The 21,934-nt window shown below is 41.3% G+C and overlaps 1 protein-coding gene across 19 annotated transcripts in view; it reads right to left on the bottom strand.

Annotated features, from left to right (window-relative positions):
* CLASP2 (cytoplasmic linker associated protein 2) overlaps nt 1–21,934 on the bottom strand; it is a 218,126-nt gene that overhangs the window by 129,781 nt on the left and 66,411 nt on the right. The window lies entirely within an intron of this gene.

Below are 21,934 nucleotides of genomic sequence, written 5' to 3'. Positions count from 1 at the left end.
CTCCATCTCATTTTCTTGCCAATACTCTTAACACAAAATATCAGGGTAGATTCCTAATGGTCGTAGAGGAAAATACTCCTATGATTTGGGGATCTACTAATGACCCATCAGTCATGCCAACCATAAAAAATGTCAAGGCTACAGGTGGACCATTCGAGTGGGACATCTTTGCTAAGGATGTTTTGAAGAGTCACACCACTGAACTGGTGGAAGTCACTAGCAAGGCATATGCAACTAAAGTTTACTGAAGTCCTAAATCAGCTTTTGCCAGGAGCAGCCTTTTTTGCAGATGCCAAAAGAATATTTCTTAATTTGGACTGATTTCTCAGCTTTGAATGAACCAACTGGGAATTGAAAAAACAAGAATGCTTATTTTTCTCTTCCAGTCTATAAATAAAAAGAAGGGAAAGAATTATGAGTTCTAAAAACTTTAAAGAAAAAAAAAAAGGGTAAACAATTTCTAAAGAGTCTAGGTAAAAAAAAAAAGAAAAAAAAAAGGGGCTCTCTTACACAGGTTCTGCAGACTGGGGTGACCCCAGGTCAGGGGAAGGTGTAGGAGCCTTTTCACACCACTTGGGTTCTCCTGGGATTAGGAAGTGAGCAGAAACTACTTCCTGCATCTTCCCCAGAGGAGTGGGGATCCCAGTCTCAAGGGGGCAGGGAGAGCCTTTTTTTCCCACCACTCAAGTTCTCCTGGTACTTGGGAAGAAGTTAAGCAATGAGGAAGTATCCAGGCCTTTGTTGTCCCAAGAACAACCTCTACCAGGTCAGGGATGGGTTATTTTCTCCTGCAACAGTCATTTTCATTCCAGGAGAAACTGATTCTCCTTGTAGAAATATAGGGCATTTATACACATGCTCCAGAGCAGCCTTGCTGCTCATGTATAAGCACCCATAATATCTGTATGTGGCCTCAGACCACTCACCTCCTTATTCAGCAGGGATTTGAGCATCAAATTCACTCAGGATTCTCTGAAAATACATACTAGCTAGTGACAAAACATGCATACTGAGAAGTAAGCTCTTTTCCAAAGTGGATAATTCTGAAGTCAAGAATAACTCCTCAAGTTTTAGTTTATTATCCTCTTTTGAATTTAAGTCCAGGAAGGCGCACTCGGAAGGCTTCTTACTTAGGATGACCATATGTCCCGGGCAAACTGAGATGGCCCTGGCTTCTGTAGTCCGGTCCCAGCCAGTTGGCCAAAAGCCTCAGAGCAGAGTCCAGTGGGGATGCAGAGCAGCATGGTGTGCCAGGCAGGTTGCTGGGCACTGATGCCACTAGGCAGGAACAAGGCAGGTAGACAAGAGCAGAGTGGCACCTGCTTTAGTCCCCCTGCCTTGCTCCTGTCCAGCAGCAGTGGTGCCTGCCTGGCCACCTGCTTGGCACACCATGCCACTCTGCCTCCCCACCAGACTCCATTCTGGGGCTTTTGACCAACTGGCTGGGACCAGACTACAGAAGCCAGGACTGTCCCAGTTTGCCTGGGATGTATAGTCATCCTATTCTGACTGTTCATGATTATCATACCACATGTGCTATGAGTTGTTTGGTACCTGTGAAGTGTTGTGTAAACCACAGTCTGAGAACATTGAGTATCAACTGCAGCAAGTTAATGGGTGTAGGGGTGTACACAAAATTGGCCTTAAAATCAAACCAAATACTTTAGAACAATCCACTAAAAGACTTATATAACAATTCACTTTAAAAAAAAAAGTTACACCTACAACCCACACGCACATCCACCTACACCATAGCTTTAGCCAGCTGCAAATTAGAAATGATGTTACTACCACATAGTACGGTATTTGCAAGATCAGAGGATGCAAGAAAATGAATATACAACATCTGAATCTTTCCAAAAGATTTTTCCCAAAAAGCAGTTATGTCAAACTAACACTACTGTTCATGGAATATGACAATTTGGTTATAAAAGACTGAGGGATGCGTAAAGCTAAGTCCAGGTACAGCAGAAGATCTGTAACTTAGAACTGAGCAAAAAATAAATAAATAAATAAATAAAAATCAATATTCTATTACAAAAGGGAATTGACAAAACATGGCAAATGCTCAGCTATTATGAATCAAAACTATTTTCATTGACTTCAAATTCTTAGTTATGACATTTGATATTTAATTATTGTAAGCATCAATCACTGTTAGATGGAAGGAGGATATATGGCATCTTTTACATAACAGAACCCAGAGGAAGCTTATCAGAAGACAGGATGTAGATCCCTAAGAGATGCAACAACAAAAATGTGTGTGTTTTGGGGAAGGGGGGCCACTGTACTGAACTACTGATCCAAAAGTCCAACAGAGAAATGAAACAAGCTATGGAAATGTCTTGATCTAACATGCTTAAGAATACTGAGTTCCTATGATAAAAGTAAAAAGGCTGAACATGTGACAGTAGGTCTTTTTAATACATTTAAAGTGGTCTCCACATCATGTTTGCATAAAATGAATGCAACAAAATAAGAATGCAATTAACCAATACTTTCAAGTACATCCAGTAGATACTGTATGATTGCCCCCCAAATAATGCTACAAAAAGTGCACCTTGCTCTAGTAAGCAAGCTTTAGTTGAGTTCACAAAATTTAAAGAAATAACCTCAATGGCATACACCAGGCAAGCATATCTACATTGGACCCTCTTGGATTTTAAAGTGACAGTGGAATACCTTTCGTCTACACACAATTGCCATTTCAAGTGTTGTACAAGCCTAGATTGTATTGAACTTCTGGGGCAATATCTTTAGCTCAATTCCAGTTGAACTGGTGCAGCCTACAGTACGTTTCTCTAGCATAAAAATTAAGCCGCAAGCATTGCAAATGTATCAGGTTAGCTGATTCCTCTCATTCCATCCCTCAGTTCAGGGCCCCATTCTCCTCACTGAGTATTTTGTCCTCTGTATAAGACATTCCATGGGGCAATTCTGTTTATTCTAGCAGGAAATGCCCTGCGGGTACATAATATATAACAGCCCAGCTCTTTCTCTATCATACATGTTCAGCTGCATCCTTCCTCTAAGTTCCTAGTACCCATTATTAAGGTTTTTGATTCCTTCATTAAGGGCTTCAGTGCGGGGAGTATTGGGGAGGGGGGAGAACGACATACATGGAGCATGCCAGGCAATGCTAACTGCTGAGACAGTGATGGGGAGGCACAGACCAAATGCAACGAGATTGTGTCCTGGGGCACAAGGACTGACTAGCAGAAGAGTATAGTGACAAGAAAAGAATCAGGCTATTGGTGAAAAGGAGCTCACCCCACAAGTACTGACTGGTATAATTTTTCTAGGCACACTTAAAGACTGTACATTTCTTCCAAATCTGTGAACCACCACTGTTGTCCCTATTCTATCACAAGACAAAGTGGAATATCACACAAGCCCAACTCCTACTCTTTCACAGTCAGACTCTTGACTTCAACTGTGATTCTAACTCCCAGACAGAAAAAAAAAAATGCCACTGAAAACAAAAAGTACCCAAATCATGAGATACTCATCTTAAAAGCAAAAGCAAAAATGGTTAATGCTGCATTTATTCATAAATAAATAAATAAGACATGCACCTTATTTTGGGAAGGCAGAAGAAGGAAAAGATTTTCCTTGGGGACGGAGGGGAAGGGTAGGAGAAATAAAGTCTTACTTGCCACTAAGGGGGCCTCAGGCTCCGCCATGGAGAGCAGGGTGGAGTCCTCAGTCTCACTTCCTTTCCCCATGGAGTGACATTGGTATTGCAACAGCTACAGGGTTAACTTTCTCACAACCACAGCCTGATTCTATGCAGTCTAACTGTAAAAGCCTTAATTCAACAGTGGCTGTGAAAGGGTTAAACCAGTAGCTGCTGGTTTAACTGCTGCAAGAAGAGGGGAAGTAAAGGTGAGGAGGAGAATCTTGCCAAGCTCCATGTCGCACTAGCTTCCAGCCCCTGCAGAAATCAGTCTTGTCATGTAAGACACTCATGCTAACTTTCCATTGCTAAATCGGGGGTGGGGGGGGTGGGTGTGTGTGTGTAGTAAATAAATATGGTAAGTACTATTGGGGTTAAAAAGGCATGAGATATTGGCAGATTGCAAAATGAAGTTCCTTTGCTGTATTCAGCTTTTCAATCATCACCAAAGCATCAGAAAGTCAAAATAAAAATCAGCATTGTAAGTACATCACAGCTGGTAACAGGATTGTGGTAAATATTTACTACATGTAATAGCTTACTTTGGATCTTATCTCAAACTTCCTATTTTCCGTGCTACCACTCCTCCAACTTTGCAACTACACTATCAGACGGAACATGTTTTTCCTGCATTCCATAACAATCAGATACAGCACAGTGAGAGAAACAGATGAAAGCCTTGACCATTTTTACATGAATTTACAATCTAAATTTTTCAGCATAGCCTGGAATGTTCCAAAGAAATACTAGAGGATGAAGACATGTTGTTTGCTAAAGAAACAGTAAGGAGGTAGGAAGGTGTCAAGCTAGGAAGGACTACCATCATGTTATAAAGTATACTACAGACCACCTAGGGCAGGGGTTTTCAACCTTTTTTGGTCGGTTGTACCCCGGCGGCTGGTCAGTGAGCAGGGGGAGGGGGGGCGGGGTTGTCCCCCGGCAGCCAAACGACAACTGGGGAGGGGGGAAGGGGGTTGGAAGTGCCGGTGGCACTGTGGCAAAACCAGAAGTGCCAGCGGTGCAAAGTGCTGGCAGACTTGTTCCCCACTTCGCTCCGCTGCCACATACCCCCTGGCACCTTCCCAAGTATCCCCAGGGGTATGCGTACCCGGTTGACAATCCCTGACATAAGGGAAAAACACATTGGGAAGCAGGATAAAACTACATCCAAAACAATGTTATACACTTTTTTCATAAAATGCATTTACAGTAAAAGCTGTGTTATCTGGCACTTTACCATCCGGAATGCTCTATTAACTGGCATGCCGATCAACACGACAAAAGTGAAGCCACCTGCTAATCGACACGGCAAAAGCAAAACTGGAAGTCCCACCGTGGCACTTCCAGTTTCACCGTTGTGACCTGAGTCCACTTCTTCCTCACGGACCACAGCCCGGGGCAAAGCAGCCTGTGTAAGGCTCCACTCCCTGTCCCCAGCACACTGACGCCAGGGAGTGAAATCCCTTGCACCACGATGGCATCCTAAATTCACATCTGGATATTTCAGAGCCACCATTCTCTTCTACTTGTGTCCCAATTTTTTTCAGTAGGTCATGCTGACAGACATAACAATGTACTAAATGAAAATGGCAATTTCCCTTACGTGCCTGCTTAATGCTCTAGTAATGGCTCAAAACAACAAAATAGAACAGAGCACCGTAACAATTCTAGAATTATTTGTTGAATGATATTTTGAGCTATTATTTGTCAAAATGGAAGATGAATATAACATAGGAATACCAACTGAAACGGCTTCTTTGGGCTCTCATCTGACCTACTATTTCAGGGGTAGGTAATTATTTCAACTGGAAGGCTGCTTAACGAGTTTTGGTGAGCTGTCAAGGGCTGCAAGGGTGGCCCCACCCCTTGACAAGTGCCCCGCCCCCTGGTCGCCATCTTGGAACTGGACGTCTTGCTCCCTAACCCCCGACCTTCGTCACCTTAAGTCTCTCCCCTTACCTCCAGAAGTACTCCTTTTTGTGTGTAGCAGTGAGCGGGGGTCCCCCCAGCGGCATGCGGGTGTGTATGTGGTGGATGTGGAGTTTGGGGGGGGGGAGGGTACGATTTGGTTTGTGAAGGAGGGTTTGAGGGTATGGTGAGGTGTACATGGGAGCTCCCCACATGCCCTGCCCTAGGCCATCAGCTCCCACCCACACCATGCAACAGCCTGGAGCCCATGCACCCTGTGGCACCTCCCCACCACCACCAACAGCACACAGCCCCAGCCTGCCCCACACTAGTTATGGCACATCCTGACACTCCCTGGGCATGCAATGGGGCTGGGGTGGCTCTGTGGCTGGACTGCCTATCTAGGCAGCCTAGGCCGCACAGCTCCTTCCAGCTGCTGCCACCTAGTATGCCCTGTGCCTGCTCTGGACTCGCCTGTCAGGCTCAGCAGTAGCAGCACCAGGCGGAAACTATTGCTTGGTGTGGGGAAAAAGCAGCCACTCCCCTGCACTGCTGCTGGGCAGTTTTCACTGCTGCGCAGCAGTGGTGACAGTGCAAAGCAGCCGCAGGGCATCCCAGGCAGTGGTGACACAGGGCAGCCCTGCACTGAGTGGACTCCAGAGGTGCACCATTGTTAAGGTACACCAAGAACTGCCCAGCAGCAGTGAGGGGGAGGGACCGCTTTTCCCAAGCAACAGTTTCTGCCCCGCACTGTTGCTGAGCCTGGACAGGCAAGTCTGGAGCAGGCGTGGGGCACAACGGGTCGAGGCTGCGTGCATGGGTAGAAAGGCAGTCCAGCCACAGAGCCACCCCAGCCTCGCCGCGTGTCCAGGAGGCAGCAGGACATGCCATGGCCAGGAAGTCCTGCCTGGCCCAGGCACCAAGGGACCTGCTGTGGGCCGGATTCGGCCCAAGGGCCATATTTTGCCCACCCCGTACTAGTCCATGTACATTCACCTTTTACCCTCGTCTTCCTCATACTGTTCAGACATTACCAGACCTCAGTTATGTGAGATGAAAGAATATTTCTTTCCATAAAATCCAAACACGAACTCTTAGTCTCCACCCGAAGAATTAGAAACTACATAATTTCTACAGACCAATATGGAAATGGCGTTGTATTGGAAATGTTTTAATTGCCATCAAAACAAAAAAAAAAAATGATACAATTGTTTTGCTCCAATCTCCATCCCGATGAGTATTATATACCATGAAGAATGTAGTAACAAAATAACTATTGCATATTTTGTACCCCATACCATCTATTTTGCTATCTTACTAGCAACAGACCTAAATTAATCTCTGCTGTTGCCGTCACAGAGGATCAACAAGGAGGATCCTTTATGCTAGTTCAGGATATCAGAATTCCTTTCCCTGAAGCAGCTTTGCCTTAACAGCACAAGTCTGATACATTAAGGTGGTTCTTATGGTTCATCCAGTCCTATGCATCTTGTTTCTAAGAGAACATAATAATACATATTTCATAAGAAGGTGCAAAATAACTTGCAATAATCAGGTATGTGATAAACTTTCCTTTCCTCAATGCTTCATCCCAATCTCTAGTAGTGATCAAATGGTTTAAGACCCAAAGCAAAGTTGTAACTCTTCATATTGATTTTATTATTATATACTATCACTTTTAATATCTTTTCATCTATAATCCACCAATTCTTTTTTAAATCTGTTTAACTTCTTTGTGTAAAATCCACATATGTTCGTTAATGTGTTACCTTTTGCTCTCAATCTGCCGCCCTTAGTTTTATTTCCAAACATGTTATGCAGAGGAACTATGTAACACTAGCATGAAATGAAAACACTAGCATGCATTTAGAAGGTCTGTCTACCTTACTTTCAAGCCTTCCAAAGGCACATTCAATAAATACCGATAGCCTGTAGTATACCTCTACTATTGCAAAGTACAGCTTAATTGGCAAACAAAGCAAATGGGAGAGGCAGATCACATGGATAACACAGAAGGTACAAGCAGACAGGAAGAAACAGCATCATAAATATAGCAGAAGGTGTCACAATTCAAAGCTAATAATTTTAATATCATGATCCATATTAGAAATGATTTGATATGTAGAACCTGATCATTTAAATGTGTGTACAACACTTGGATGTTGATTTTAATGTAGTTCAGTAGGACCTCATGGGTACCAACAAGCAGCTTAACCCAACACTGCAAAAGCAAACTGAATAAAGCCATTTCCTAGTGCTAGTACTATATCAACTATCTGGACTAGAGAGACTAGTATCACCATTCATCATATATATATCAAATCATTTCAAGGAATGAAAGAGTTGCACATTGGTCATTATATACCTTATCCACTTGTTTTTCACTTTTTTTGGTACGTAACTTACTCTTGCTCCTTTAATTTCTCCATGACTTCACTTCATTTCACATCAGCATTTTTTCTTTTTTGATTTTTAGCATCTGTTCTCTTAATTTTCATCAGGTTTCCATTTTCATGTAAACTGTCTACACTACTATTTTTGGCCCCATACATACGAGAGAGCAAATGTCTGTACACACTGCCTTCAGAGAGAAGCAACAGCACAGTCCTTCAGCAGCCCAGGGCACCTCCCTTCCCCCAAGAGAGACAGTGTGTCACATGGGCTGAACTCTACTGTGCCAGTCAAACAGAGAGCAGAACATGTCCCCTTCACAGTCCCCACACTGTGCTTCAGGGAGACAAAGACTGACTGAACCATCTGGATCAACCAATAAGGACTGCTTTATGCACTGCTGCCATATGTTGCCAGGCACATTGAGGAAGTCTGCAGAGCATGCCAAGATGTGCACAGGGCTGTACAGAGTCAGCACACTGCAAGCTCTCTGCTCTTCAAAGGCTCAGCATTCAAACGTTTGTTCAGGGATCTCTGAGTAAGAATTTCTAGCAGGAGAACAAACTCAAGAGAATTCTCCCAGATCATTTGAACATGTGAACACAGTCTTTACAGACACACGTTTTTTCTGAGACCAGCTCTGCTTCCTCAACAGTGGAAGTATTAGGGTAACTGGGGTTGTCATGTATTAATATCACATTATCAAGATCAGTTCTCTACCACTCACACTGTAAAATGGTTTCCATCCTCTACAATTAAGCTACTTTTACTGGAGTGACTAACTTGACTGTTTTACAGCAAAGCTAAAAGTTCTTTTCTACATATTCTCCTACCTCTGTTGTTTCTGGCATATCAGAGCACTACCTCCTCTTGCACTCAGTCAACTCTTGAGGTCTGCAACTCTACAGTCTTCATGGCCTCCAAATTCACAATCCACCCCCGCCCCTATCAGAGATGCAAAATTTAACTGCCATTGACACCAATTACAAATATCTTGGTAACAATGTAAGAAAATGCCCCATCTTTCCTTCTAGCATCATCCTGAAACTCTGCCATCCTTCCAGCCTATCATGTCTAACAGACAGTATGGATTAATACACACATACCCCTAAAATCTGAAGCTTCATTAGTGCAGATTCCCCTCAACAAAATTAATTTGTTAAATAGCAAAACCTGTAAGCTGGGAAATGCTGGAGTACGCTTAAGCAGGCTTTATTAAAAGACCTTCATTTCTCACTCTCTCATATGAGAGAAATCAGACTACCATTCAACCCAAAGGTAGTCTATTTTTTTTCCAAGTATGCATGCATTGAAGCAAGTATCAATGCCTTAAAATAGCACACAAATAAAATTAATTTTGCGTAGAAAAAAACTGAACTCTTGTAAGAAGACAGGCCAAGAGCCACAAATTCCACTATTTACACCCCAAGCTTTTGTGTATCCTTGTAATTAAGTACATTTTTTTATTATTTTAAGTTAGGAATAGCTGTTTTAATGACAAACGTTTTTAAAAACATGCTGAAATATAAGCAAAAGCACCCAGGAAAACTTTTGTTTTAAAGAAGTGTCTATTGAAGGATAAAGAGGTATTTGTTGTCATTTCCCTGCAATTTTTGTTGTTGTAGAAGACAAGGTTGCAGAGAGGGGAGTAAATGTTATGTAGGAGCATACAAAAAAAATCTTATGTTCAATATTTTAAAGCTACAAGACTCCTTCAAGTGCCCACACAGTATGTTTGGTGGAATTTAAAACAGATGGGCAAAATTACAAAGAATCATCACGTCTAAGCAAGTTATTCCAAACTAACCCACCCCAAGTTAAGACTGCTATAATGCATCTTACTCCACCTTACTACTATTAAGGTAACATAAACAGAATGAATAAAAACGTTTTTATAATTGGAACATTCTATAATAGTGACTGCAAGTTATCAGTGTTCTTCAGATTATGAGGAGACAGCTTTGCCTTCAAAAAGAAACTACATACTCAGGTACAAGGATACAAGCAGCAACTATGGATCCATCTGTGCCAGGAGCAAGAAGCAAGTGGAGACACCAGAATGGAAGCTTCTCTCCCAGCCAGTTAAATCTCTAGCTTTTGGCTGATCAGCTAAGGGAGGGCAACTGACGCTGAAGAGTCTACTTAGCCCCAGCATTAGACTGTAACTGAAAAAGTCTTTTTTTCCTTCATTCTGTCATCCCAAAACAAGGTGTGTATTTTAATTGGGATTGTGCACTATATGAGAAAACAACAATCAGTTTATATTTTTAAATAGTAAATTTAATATGGAAATGATTTAAAAACATTCGTCTAAGAACTCTGTTATCACTTGGCAGAGCAAAACCTTATTATCAGTTTTTCTATTTTAATTGTAGGAGTCTAGTTATTCCATTTGCTAAAATGAACTGTTAGATTGTAGAAGCACGGACCACTTTATTTACTATAGTAGGATGTTTATGAAGATACTCAGAAAGGGCTACTTAAATCTCAAAATCCAGTAATTAACAGTTCAGATCGCTCATTATGTCAAATGTCTCCTTCCTTGCACCAACATAGTACTTATGTAGGAGGAGAAAAACTGCAAGAGCACTATCGTTCAAGAGGACAGAAATAGGAACATAAGGGAATTATAATTATTAAAATCTCTGTAGGAAGCTACTGAAGACGGAAATGAAAGTGTCAAAAATGAGGATGTTGGCTTTCCAAGAGAAAAGGATCAAATCAGTACATTCTGTTTAAAGTTATACAATTACACACGTTTTGAACAAAGTAAGATTTTTCCTTTCATATATGCTTTGAGTTACGTTTTCTTTAAAAAAAAAAAGTTGCAGGTTTTCCTAATTTCCAGTCATCCTAGTCTTACGATATCCCTTATATACTGTACTAGAAATCATAATTAAACAACTTCAATTCCAATAGTAAAAATACTTAAAACCAAAGTGGACCCAAATGGACTCTGCCAATTCAATACGTATTCTGCATAACTTTTTCTGATTCTGCTTCATTTCCTAAATTATTTAAAACAAAGTAATGCAGGAATGAGGAAATAAAACATTTTCATACTGAATTTTTGAAAATTACACAATTACTACTTTGGTTCTGGAAGATGCAATAATTTTTAACATTAGCAAGGCAAGGCAAAAGTTAAAAATATTTTCCTCCATCCAGTTGCTCAAAGTCACCTGAAAATTTTAGAGGATCAGTATTTAGTGTTTCAGGTTCGCAAAAATTCAGTCACCTATCATTTCTAATCATTTCTGAAAATTATGACTGTCTAAGCAAAAATGTAAACATGATGCTAGTTATTCTAGAAATATGTACTTTGCTGGAGAAAATAAACACATTTTTCAAGTACAGTATAACCTTGTAAATCCAGATCTCAAAAATGTGGAATTATTGAAAATCCGGCATTTTTTTAAAACTATACTCCATCAGGGACTAGCGAGGGCCAGTCCCAGAGCAACAGAGGGGGAAGCTTGCACGCGTTGGCTGCCACTGCCATCCACTACCCCACACTGCCCTTCTGCATGTGGCCGCTGCTACCTCCCTCGCCCCGACACCCTGGGACCAGCTGCTGCTCCTGTTTAAAAACTACGGAATTTTCACATTTCTAGCAGGTGCTCAGTCCAGGGCATGAGGTTATACTGTATATGCTTTCTAGATTTGACTGCCCAAATGTAGCTATGGAAAAGGGAAAGCCCAACAAACTAGATTCCCATCTTAGAAAGAAGTTCATGCTCATCCCACTTTGTGCCTTCTCTCATGCTACAGTGTGCTTTAATTTCCATGGCTACTTCTGAAAAAAATCTGCAATAAGAGCTGTTGCCTTTGAACCTCAAGCTAGATCTAGAAGTTTAACTTTTACATTCTTCCAGCTACCTAATACATACATGCATACAGTTCTAATATTTATGAGCATTATATGCCTAAAAGAAAAGAGGAAGAGATTTTAATCTATAACCAAACGAGAAACTGAAGAACAAAGTTCAGCACTATAATTAATCTGATGAAATGAGGTGATGCTCCCAAAAGCTTATGCATCTCTGCTTTAGTTAGTTTTTAAGGTGCATCTCTACTTTGCCTTTTGCTTGACTTCAGACTAACATGGATAATCACCTCTCTCTCTTAGCAGTAAATGCAGAGATAAGTCACACAAGAAAGACACAAGTGTACAACTTAAAACCTTTGGGCTCCTATGCATGTGTGCAGAGCCTGCTCCAACATGCTGGAAATCCAATGTGTTGGAGCAGACTCTATTAGTCAAATCTGCTGGAGTACAGAAATTGATGCACTGTGACAGAGTTCCATGTCACATGCAGCAGCCTCCCAGCATATCTCCATGCAGAAAAAAATGGTGGTGAGGTGCTCTGAAATAAAATGTGTTCAATGAGCTTTAGTTCAAAACACCCCACTGCCATTTTGTCAGCTCAGGGACCCTGATACACATGATGCATAGGCACTTTTAATTAGCATAGCTTGCTAATTAAAGCACCCAGCACTGCATCCCACAGCAAATATACGAAGTCAGTAATCTCTTTCAATTCAGCAGAGAACTAATATGTCGATTTACCTTTAGATATAAACTGAAGTTTCACTGGCTCAAAGGGAACATAAAAACACTGTTTTCCTAAATTGAGGAATTAGGGTTTGATATTATAAACACACACACACACACACACACACACACTAACCTGTAAAAGGATACATGCGTCTATGATGTACTTATCATAAGTTTACAATCTCAGGACTGACAAAGGGCTATTTATATAACCTTACTCAACCTAAACTAAGTTCATTAACCATAGAAAAATCCTGCTATGCTTTCTGCATCTCATTAAGGCCAAGAACAAGTATTCATTTCTAGTGGTAAAATATTTCCATTGCTAGAATGTTTCCAGGAGAGGGAGCAGTAAAGGAATTCAGCATACAATTGCTCCCTCTCTCCCGCTCCTCACATCTTCTTCTGATCAGAGCAATCCTGGTCTAGGGAAAAGCATGGGACGCACCAGCTGCTCCAGGCCTCCTGTTCACAGAGGGACTAGAATAGTGCAGCAAAGCCTCTGCCCACTAGAAATGCTGGGGGCTCCATTCTCCACTGCTCAACTCCTCCCATGACCAGATGAAGGCAAGCAGTAGCTGCTCCTCCAACCTTCCCCAAACCACGTTCACTCTGATCTCAGGAAGGCATAGGTAGCATTTGCTTACTACTCAACTCTTCCTGGGCCCTAGGAGAAGTCAAACAGCAGGAAAGCCTTCAGTCACTTGGGAGCGACTTCCATCAGGTTGGAGATGGGTTATTTTTATCCTAGAATCTGCAGAGATCTTCCCAATAGAAATGGAACACCTGCACATAGCCTAGTGTTTTTCACCATTTTTCTCACGGGCGTTTCATACTTCTAATAGTAGCCTCAAAACTGAGAGGCCCTTGGTCAGCTCAGGACTGCTTCAGAAAACTGGGAAATGACAGCCATCAGTCAATTTCACCAGTTATGCAGTTAAAAGTAAGTAAATTAAATTACAAATGCAAGTGGAGTGCACAATAGGGCAATTATGTTATAATGACAAGAGAAGTGCCATGCAGTTTTTATACTTAAACAATCTGTAAATAACCCATATTTTTTATAATGTAAGCAACAGGCAAAAAAGTTATAACTGGAATCAAGTAATGCAATTATACTCTTATCCAGTAAGCATATAAGTATCTGGAATATTGAGCTCATACAGCTAAGATGCTGAAAAAAGTATATTGTAGTACCACAAAAAAGTGCTTTGGGGTGATTTTCAAAGGTTCATGTAAGAGAGCAAATTGTATGGATTTCAAAGATTTTTCATATATTTCACCAACTATGTGTAGTTATTGGAAATATGCCATGTGTTTTCTAGAGCAACTGTGACATAATTTTAAGAGTGTACAATTCACTTAAATATTTATTGTTCAGTTTTTCAAAGCCAGGTCATTTGAACAGTATAACATCCCACTGAACGCAGAAAATTTTATATAATGAATTGGTTAAACCTCTGCACATGGGTCAAGAACTTGGGTGTGTCCTTGAACCTGTATAGTCATTTTCTGATTTCTCATTCAGATAGCTTAAACATAGGGACATACTCTATTAAAATCTAAAGGTTATTTTAAAAACAAATTCTATTTGATGAAAAAGTGGTCCTACAGTTTTATTGATATAATAAGCAACACACATCAATGCAACTGGCAACTGATAAAAATTAGGTTCACAGACTGACAATGAGATATACTGTCCCAAAACAATGGAACCACAAGAAGAATGGCAACAGACCCATGTAGCTGTACACGGAGCTTCTAAAATGCCTCAAATGCAAATGGAAAGCATACAGGCAAGATAAAAAATGAGCTGCACCTGGTGAAGGAAGCCAAGTACAACAAGAACAAATTCTATAGGAGTGATGGCCAGAAAAGAAGGACCAAGGAACCTATGGGTCCACTGTTAACGGTTAGGGGGAACTGCTAACAGAAGATGCAAAGAAGGTAGAGCTACTCAACTGCTACTTTGCCTCAGTTTTCACACACACACGCACACCCACGCTGCAGCCAGCCACCAAATACTTCTCTGGATACAGATGAGGGCAAGCTGAGGGAAGAGGTAACAAAAGAGATGGTCAGAGAGCTATTGATGGGTCTGAATGAATTCAAGTCTGAACTGGCAGAGAAGATCTCAGAGCTCTTGGCAATGATTATGAAGTCATGGGAGACAGGTCAGGTACCAGAGGACTGGAAAAGGCCCAACATAGTGCCTCTCTTTAAAAAGGCAAAAAGAAATACCCAAGGACTAGAGACTGGTTAGCTTCACCTCAACACCTGGGAAGTTACTGAAACATATCCTAAGGAAGGCTATTTGCAAGCACCTGGTGGAGGAAAGGCTGATCACAGGCAGCCAGCATGGATTTATGAAAAACAAAGTGTCAAACAAGCTTGATCTCCTTCTTTGACAAAGTAACTACATGGGTGGATGAAGGGAATGCTGTGGATATAGTGCATTTGGACTACAGCAAGCAGGGCCATCCTTGCGGGGAGGGAAATCAGGGCCACTGCCCTGGGCCCCCATGTTCAGTGCAATATACACCCCGCCACAGCCACTGAGCGCCACCAGTTCCTGCCGCTCACTACCCCTCTTCGCCCGCTCCACTGGCTGCGGCTGCTCACACCTCCACCCCTCCCCGGGCCCTGCACAGGCTGATATGCCCCACACATCCCTAGGGACGGCTCTGACAGAAAGGCTTCTGACAAGGTCCTGCATGACTTCTCATAAACAAATTGGAGAAATGTGGGCTAGGCAAAATTAGTATAAAGGTGGATAGACAATTGGGTCAATAGCTACAAGCAAAGGGTAACTATTAACAGGTCCCTGTCAGAATGGCAGAAGGTTTTGAGTGGAGTCCCATGGGGGGAGGTATCCTGGACCCAGTGCTGTTCAAGGTCTTTATTAAATTATTTGGATGCTGGCACAGAAAGCTTCACTCAGCAAGTGTGCAGATGACAAACTGGAAGAACTGCAAACACAGAGGATGCAAGTGAATTTAGAAGGATCTTGACAAATTGGAATGCTACAGCTAAGAGGATGAAGTTCAATGTGGACAAATGCAAGGCGCTATACCCTGAGAGGAATAATCAAAAACACAAATAAAATGGGTGACACCTGGCTGGATGGCAGCACTATGGAAAATGATTGGGGAGTCTCGGTAGATCAGACTCAATGTATTTGCAGTCTGAGCTAGCCAACAGAAAGCTAATGCAGTTTTGGGATGCATCAAAAGAAGCATTAGGTGCAAGATACTGGAGCCTCCCTACTTGGCACTGGTTAAGCCTCAGCTGGAGTACCGTGTGCAGTTTTGGGCTCAACACTTTTCCGCATTCTTTTTAAAGTTAGAGAGGATCCAGTGGCGGACAACGAAGATGATAACTGTGTTGGAAAGTGAATTCCTTGAGGAGAGACGGAAGGAGGTAGGCATGTTCAGCTTGCAGAAAAGGCACTTGAAGGGACATGACAGCAGTCTTCAGATACTGCTGCCATAAAGAGGGAAAGTACCTTTTCTCTCTTGCTGCAGAGAAAAAGGTTCAGTCCAATGGCTTGAAATTGCACCAAAGCAAGCTTAGGTTGGATATCTGGACAAACTTCTTCACTATTAGGTGAGGCTGCTTAGGGAAGTTGTAAAACACCTTCAAAGGATGGAAAGTCCAAGAAGAGGTTGGACAGCCACTGGTTATGGATAACCTTGGTATAGCTATACCTATGTTCCACTATGGGTATTTTCCATGCTTCTGGGCTTTGTTGGTTCCCCTCCCCTCACTTTCTGCTAAATGTCTGAGGGTGTTTTTAAGCCTTCCACAGAGGCACTCAGTGTTAGCAACAGCCAAGACTGGGGACCTAGACTGGGGTGTGCCAATGCTTCAGCCAGAGTTTTCTGGCTGGAGAGTCTTGCCCTCCGCTCAGATTCAAACTGATCACCACATTTCGGGGCCAGGAAGGAATTTTAGCCCACAGTCAGATTGCTACAGGCAGTGGGGGGTTTGCCTTCCTCTGTAGTGGGGGCATGGCCATTTACCTGCCATCAGTTCCCAAACTGTGGGTCATGACCACAAACAGTTGCAACATCAGCAGATGTGGGCTATGGGTTGGGAGTGAGGGGCCATGCTGAAGAAATGGAGTTATGCTGAGGAAATGGAGCCATAAATGGGGTCATGCTGAGGAAAAGTTTGGGAAGCACTGATATAGTGACAACATTTTACAGGAGCAAGACACTGGCTGCCATGGTTCCCCTGCTTTACTTGTGGCTGGTTAAGGTGTGAAGTCTGTGTTTCATAGATTCATGGATGTTAGGGTCGGAAGGGACCTCAGTAGGTCAGAGTCCAACCCCCTGCCCCGGGCAGGAAAGAGCACTGGGGTCAAATGACCCCAGCTAGGTGCTTGTCCACTCTCCTCTTGAAGATCCCCAAGGTAGGGGAGAGCACCACCTCCCTTGGAAGCCCATTCCAGATTCTGGCAACCCTTACTGTGAAAAAGTTCTTTCTAGTGTGCAACCTAAATCTGCTCTCCATCAATTTGTGGCCACTGTTCCTAGTTACTCCAGGGTGTGCCCTACTAAATAGGGCATCTCCTATTCCCTGCTGTCATCCCCTGATAAATTGTAGGCAGCCACAAGATTACCTTTCAGCCTTCTCTTGCGAAGATTGAAGAGATCTAGGCTCATCAGGAGGCCCTTGTAGGCCCTCCTTATAGGCCATTGCCTGCAGGCCTCTGACCGTACAAGTGGCCCTCCTCTGAACCCTCTAAAGATTCTCCACATCCCTTTTGAAGCGCGGTGCCCAAAACTCGATGCAGTACTCCAACTGTGGCCTGACCAGTACCGCATAGAAGGGAAGCATCACCCCCCTGGACCTGTTTGTCATGCATCTACTAATGCATGACAAAGTGCAGCTAGCCTTATTGATCGCTTCATCACATTGACAACTCATGATCATTTTGGAGTCAACATAGACCCCCACCTCCCCTCACACATCCCAGCAATCCGTCCCCTCCACACTTCCCCCCATAAACCCTATACACACCCACACCCCACATATCCACACACCCCCACATGCTCCCTCACCCTACAACCACACCCCCAAATCTTTCCCCCCACAAACCCTCCCCCACACATCCACACCTTCCCCCACAAACCTATATCCACCCCCCATGCCCTCCACTCCCCCACAATATAGAAGAGTAAGACTTCATTTTAAGCTACTGTGCAATCACCTTTATGTACACTACACAAGCGCACATAAATCAGGACAAAAATATTTTTTTGAAATCAAATTAATGAATGTTGTAGATGTTTGATTTTTAGAATATGATTTGGTATTTTTCTGGTTCTGAGATGGCAAAACCCCTTGCTGAAAGGAGTACTCCTGGGGGTAAGGGGGAGGACTTCTGGTGGCAAAGGTTGGGGGTTAGGGGACAGGACTTCCAGTCCCAAGATGGTAATCAGGGGCAGGGCACCTGTCATGTGGCCCTCGACAGCTTGTCAAAAAGTGGTAAGCGGCCCTCCACCTGAAATAATTGCCCACTCCTGACTTAGATCCACTTATAATAAAACAATGCATCTACTATCAGAACCAGCCAACAGGTGGTTGTCTCTTGGTAAGGTTTACATTAAGACTGTTGAGAACTGTTTCTGCTGCTGTCCTATGGATATGAAAGTGTTTCACTTCCAGTTCCTTAATCTAGCACTTTTTTTTTTTTTTAAATGAACTTTAATGGCACTATAAACGGCACTATATTTACTATAAACTTGGCAGGAGGAACACAGATTTGGTAAAATATTTAATTTTTAAAAGCTTTTGGTTCTGCTGTCTTCCACTGCATTTTAAAAACTCTGATTTCATATTCTAGCAGCACATACTCTTCTGTCCACATGAGCTACTTCCACAACATACATGCTAGTATTTTTTTCTCTTTTTAGATAAATTACACATTTGCCATCAGAATGAGATGGTTAAATATTAGGAAGAGGGGGAATATTTCAAACAAAGCCGTAAAAGCTTTTAGTAGCTTCTATATTCAAATATGATTTTTGTAACAAGTACTGTCTCCATATACAGCAGGATTCTCTTATGAACATTTAATTCTATCAATGAATTTTAAATGGAACACACGTAAAACACACACAAGAAAAATAATTTATTACTATTTTCACATCAAACTATATTTTATAATAACTTATTCTGAATATAAGTAGCTGGTTTTTCTCACTGACATAAACCTCTTATAAAACTGCTTACGTCTGAATGGGTGGGACAGTGGTAACAGACAGTACTCTGCATTTTCTTCCAACTATGTTGCTATATAGGGCAGGGGTCACTGACACACGGCCTATGGAGCCACTGGATCTGGTCTGCAAAGCCAAAAGGAATTTCCCTGTGCTCATGCCCTTGTCGTTGCCTGTGCCAGGGCTGAACAAGGACCTGCACTGGGGCTGGTCAACTTCCAGCTGTACCTGTGCTCCTGCTGTTTGTCTCTGCTTCCCCCACCTGTAAGTTATGCACGTGCTCCTCCCCTCCCCCCCCAGCACCTTTTAAATTTAAAATATCATTCCTCAAACATACCTAAAACTACATACATCTTCAGTGTTGTATCTTCCCACCCAGAAGTATCATTACATTGTACGACATCCAAATTTTTCACAAAGTACTAAATCAGATTAAAGACTTACTAAGAAACCGTCTTCTGTTTCAAGAGACAATGTCAGGGAATAGTAAGACAGGGTATAACTATTCGTATACATTAAGATTTTATTTCTTAATAGTAAAGGAACATGTTAAAAAGCAGAAAGTGTTATGCATAATTAGTAAGATTTATGCATTATTAATAAAAGGAATTAGGTGGCCAGTTACTTTAGGCTCTGAGATCAATCTAGAATATGACAATTGCTCAAAGCTAATATGAAATATCTTGCAAATAAGATGCAATTGTATTAAGAAATCCCAGTGGTAAGTAGATAAGCTTTCCCTTCCATGGGTATGAAACAACAGGAATAGGCTAATTCAGATACATTAGGATTTAACAAGTGTGCCCTCTGAGAAATACGATTTTGAGTTCAGACAAATCTCAGTACCTTAGATCTGATTATACAATATATTTAACATGCTATCTGAAGAAAACCAAAATAGGTCTTCAATCTTCATCTGCTTCACAATTCTAGTTTTAACCATAACATTTTATGCTTATTCTGTTTTTCTTAGTAAAAATCTTAGCAGGGCAACTCTGCCTCTAAAGCAACAGAAAAGAACAGTACTAATTAGCATCCAACAACATGAAAAACAAATCTTGACAAAAATCTCTGTATTCCTAGTTGAAGAGGAGTGGCCTGCACTGATGATGCAGTATGCTGCAATTGTTAGCTATGCCTAAAATCCCTAATCTTGTTACCAACAGATAAAAACAGAAATGCATTATCCTCTTCAAAGAGCAGCTCAAAAGAAATCCTGTACCAAGAAAGGTTCTGGACTAACCTCCCTCAGCAGCCTCAGATTCTGATTTGCAGATCACAGACCTACGTTCACAAAAGCACGTCTTGATAAATAAGAGACTGAATATTGTCATGCTAGCGTGTATTAAATGCAGTGAAAACTGAAGAGCTGTGATATTTTTTCACACTGCACTCCTCAAACAGAAGACTGAAGGTGCTAAGATAGTTAACCTGGAAGGAAACAAAAGCCTGACACTTCCCCTGTAATCATTATCTAAATTAATAATGGAAATAGAAATAAAATTAAGGCTCAAAATTGATTTAACTCTCTCAATTTATATTTCTGCATCCTTCTTCAGAAAACTCCTGAGAAAGAAAAATAAGAAAAGAAAATATAATAAACCAGTGTTCTCCCAAGACCTGAAACTAAAATACCTGAAAAATCTATGTAGGAAAAATGGTATAAATTATGTAATCTTTAACATCCCTATGGCTAAATGCTTATATCAAATATCACAGGGTGTATTTTTAATCAAAGTAGACTGACTCAAGTGTACTAAATATAGTGAATTTAATTGCACTTTTCTCAGTCATATGTGTTATATTTTTTCAGGATAATACCATCCATCTCCAAGAACTGAGAACTAAAAAAAGGCCTCTCCAATCCACAGACTGACATAATGGATGTATTTATTCCTTTCTGCTGGAAAAGAAAAGCTACAATTAACTGTAATATTTGTAGTATTTGAGAGTTTAAAAACAAGACTACAGCTAGTCCTGTTAATATACTGCAAAAGTTAATTGGGTTAGCCCCAACCTCTATAAAAAAAGAAAACCAACCTGGCAAAATTTCCATTTAAATTATTAAAAGAACGAAGAATGTTCATGTATTTACTAATGTTTTCTTTATTCTAATCATTCCCCACCATGGTATGAAAAGACCAGATTCTTTATAAATGTAATAAGCGATGGTCTTATGTAAGACAAACAGCTAAATAATCATCCTACATACTGTTAATTGTATCTGGCATTATTGCTCAAAGCTCCTACACAGAACATCAGCTGACTGCTTGAACAGTACTTTGTTCTTAGTGCTTCTGTTAATGACGAATCAAATCATACAGAAGAGCTCTACAACCACCCCCAGTGCTACAAACCTGCAGCCAGAGAGCAGCAGAAGGCCTGGAGCTTTGTTTATTTGTTAACATGCTATGGTTTATAGCTTTTATCTGCAAGTTAACAGAACCCATATTTACAATATTCATATAAGAAGCACTTTATGGAAAAACAGTACAGATAAAGCTATTCCCCATAAAACCTCAGTTAAACTGTTAGAAATATGTTTCCCTCCAAATATAAAGTTATGAACTTTTTCCAAAGAAAAATAATGCAACTTACTATTCATAAGGAAAAACTAAAAACAACAAATGTTTGAAAGATCAAAAAACTATTTGGACCAATAGGGAAACAATGGCAAGTAATCCCGCTACTAAAAAAACAATACAAACAACAATACTAAATGTACTCAAAAATGCCAACAATACTTCATGTTTGAGGCTAGTAAACAATTGCAATCTTTCTAAAAAGAATAAAAGTGAATGTTACAGTGGGCATAGCATTATACTCTGAATACTTGCAAGGACCAGCATAATAGAAAACTCAAGTCCAACCCCTACATAAGCTTCAGGCTTCCTTAAGAAAAGAAACTAAACTCTCTCAAGGAGGTACGTGTTTCAGCAAGATTAATGTATAAACCCAGGTATCATGTGTTGGAAAGTAATTTTTTTTCAATATACATCAACACACACATAAATATAAAATGTACAGTTCGCAAACTTATCTGAAAACAACTATATAGCTAGAAAGTTACCAATTTACTGTGGTCAGGCTAGAGCCTGAAGAAAAAATGCAGAAGTGCCAGGCAAAGCCAAGCTACTACTATTTTGTTATCTTTTCACATGCACTGTGTATAAT

The sequence above is a fragment of the Alligator mississippiensis genome, chromosome 5, assembly GCF_030867095.1.
Source record: "Alligator mississippiensis isolate rAllMis1 chromosome 5, rAllMis1, whole genome shotgun sequence".
NCBI classification, from domain to species: domain Eukaryota; kingdom Metazoa; phylum Chordata; order Crocodylia; family Alligatoridae; genus Alligator; species Alligator mississippiensis.
The sequence above is the reverse complement of the archived record's forward strand: the minus strand, read 5'-3'. Positions and strand labels throughout refer to the sequence as shown.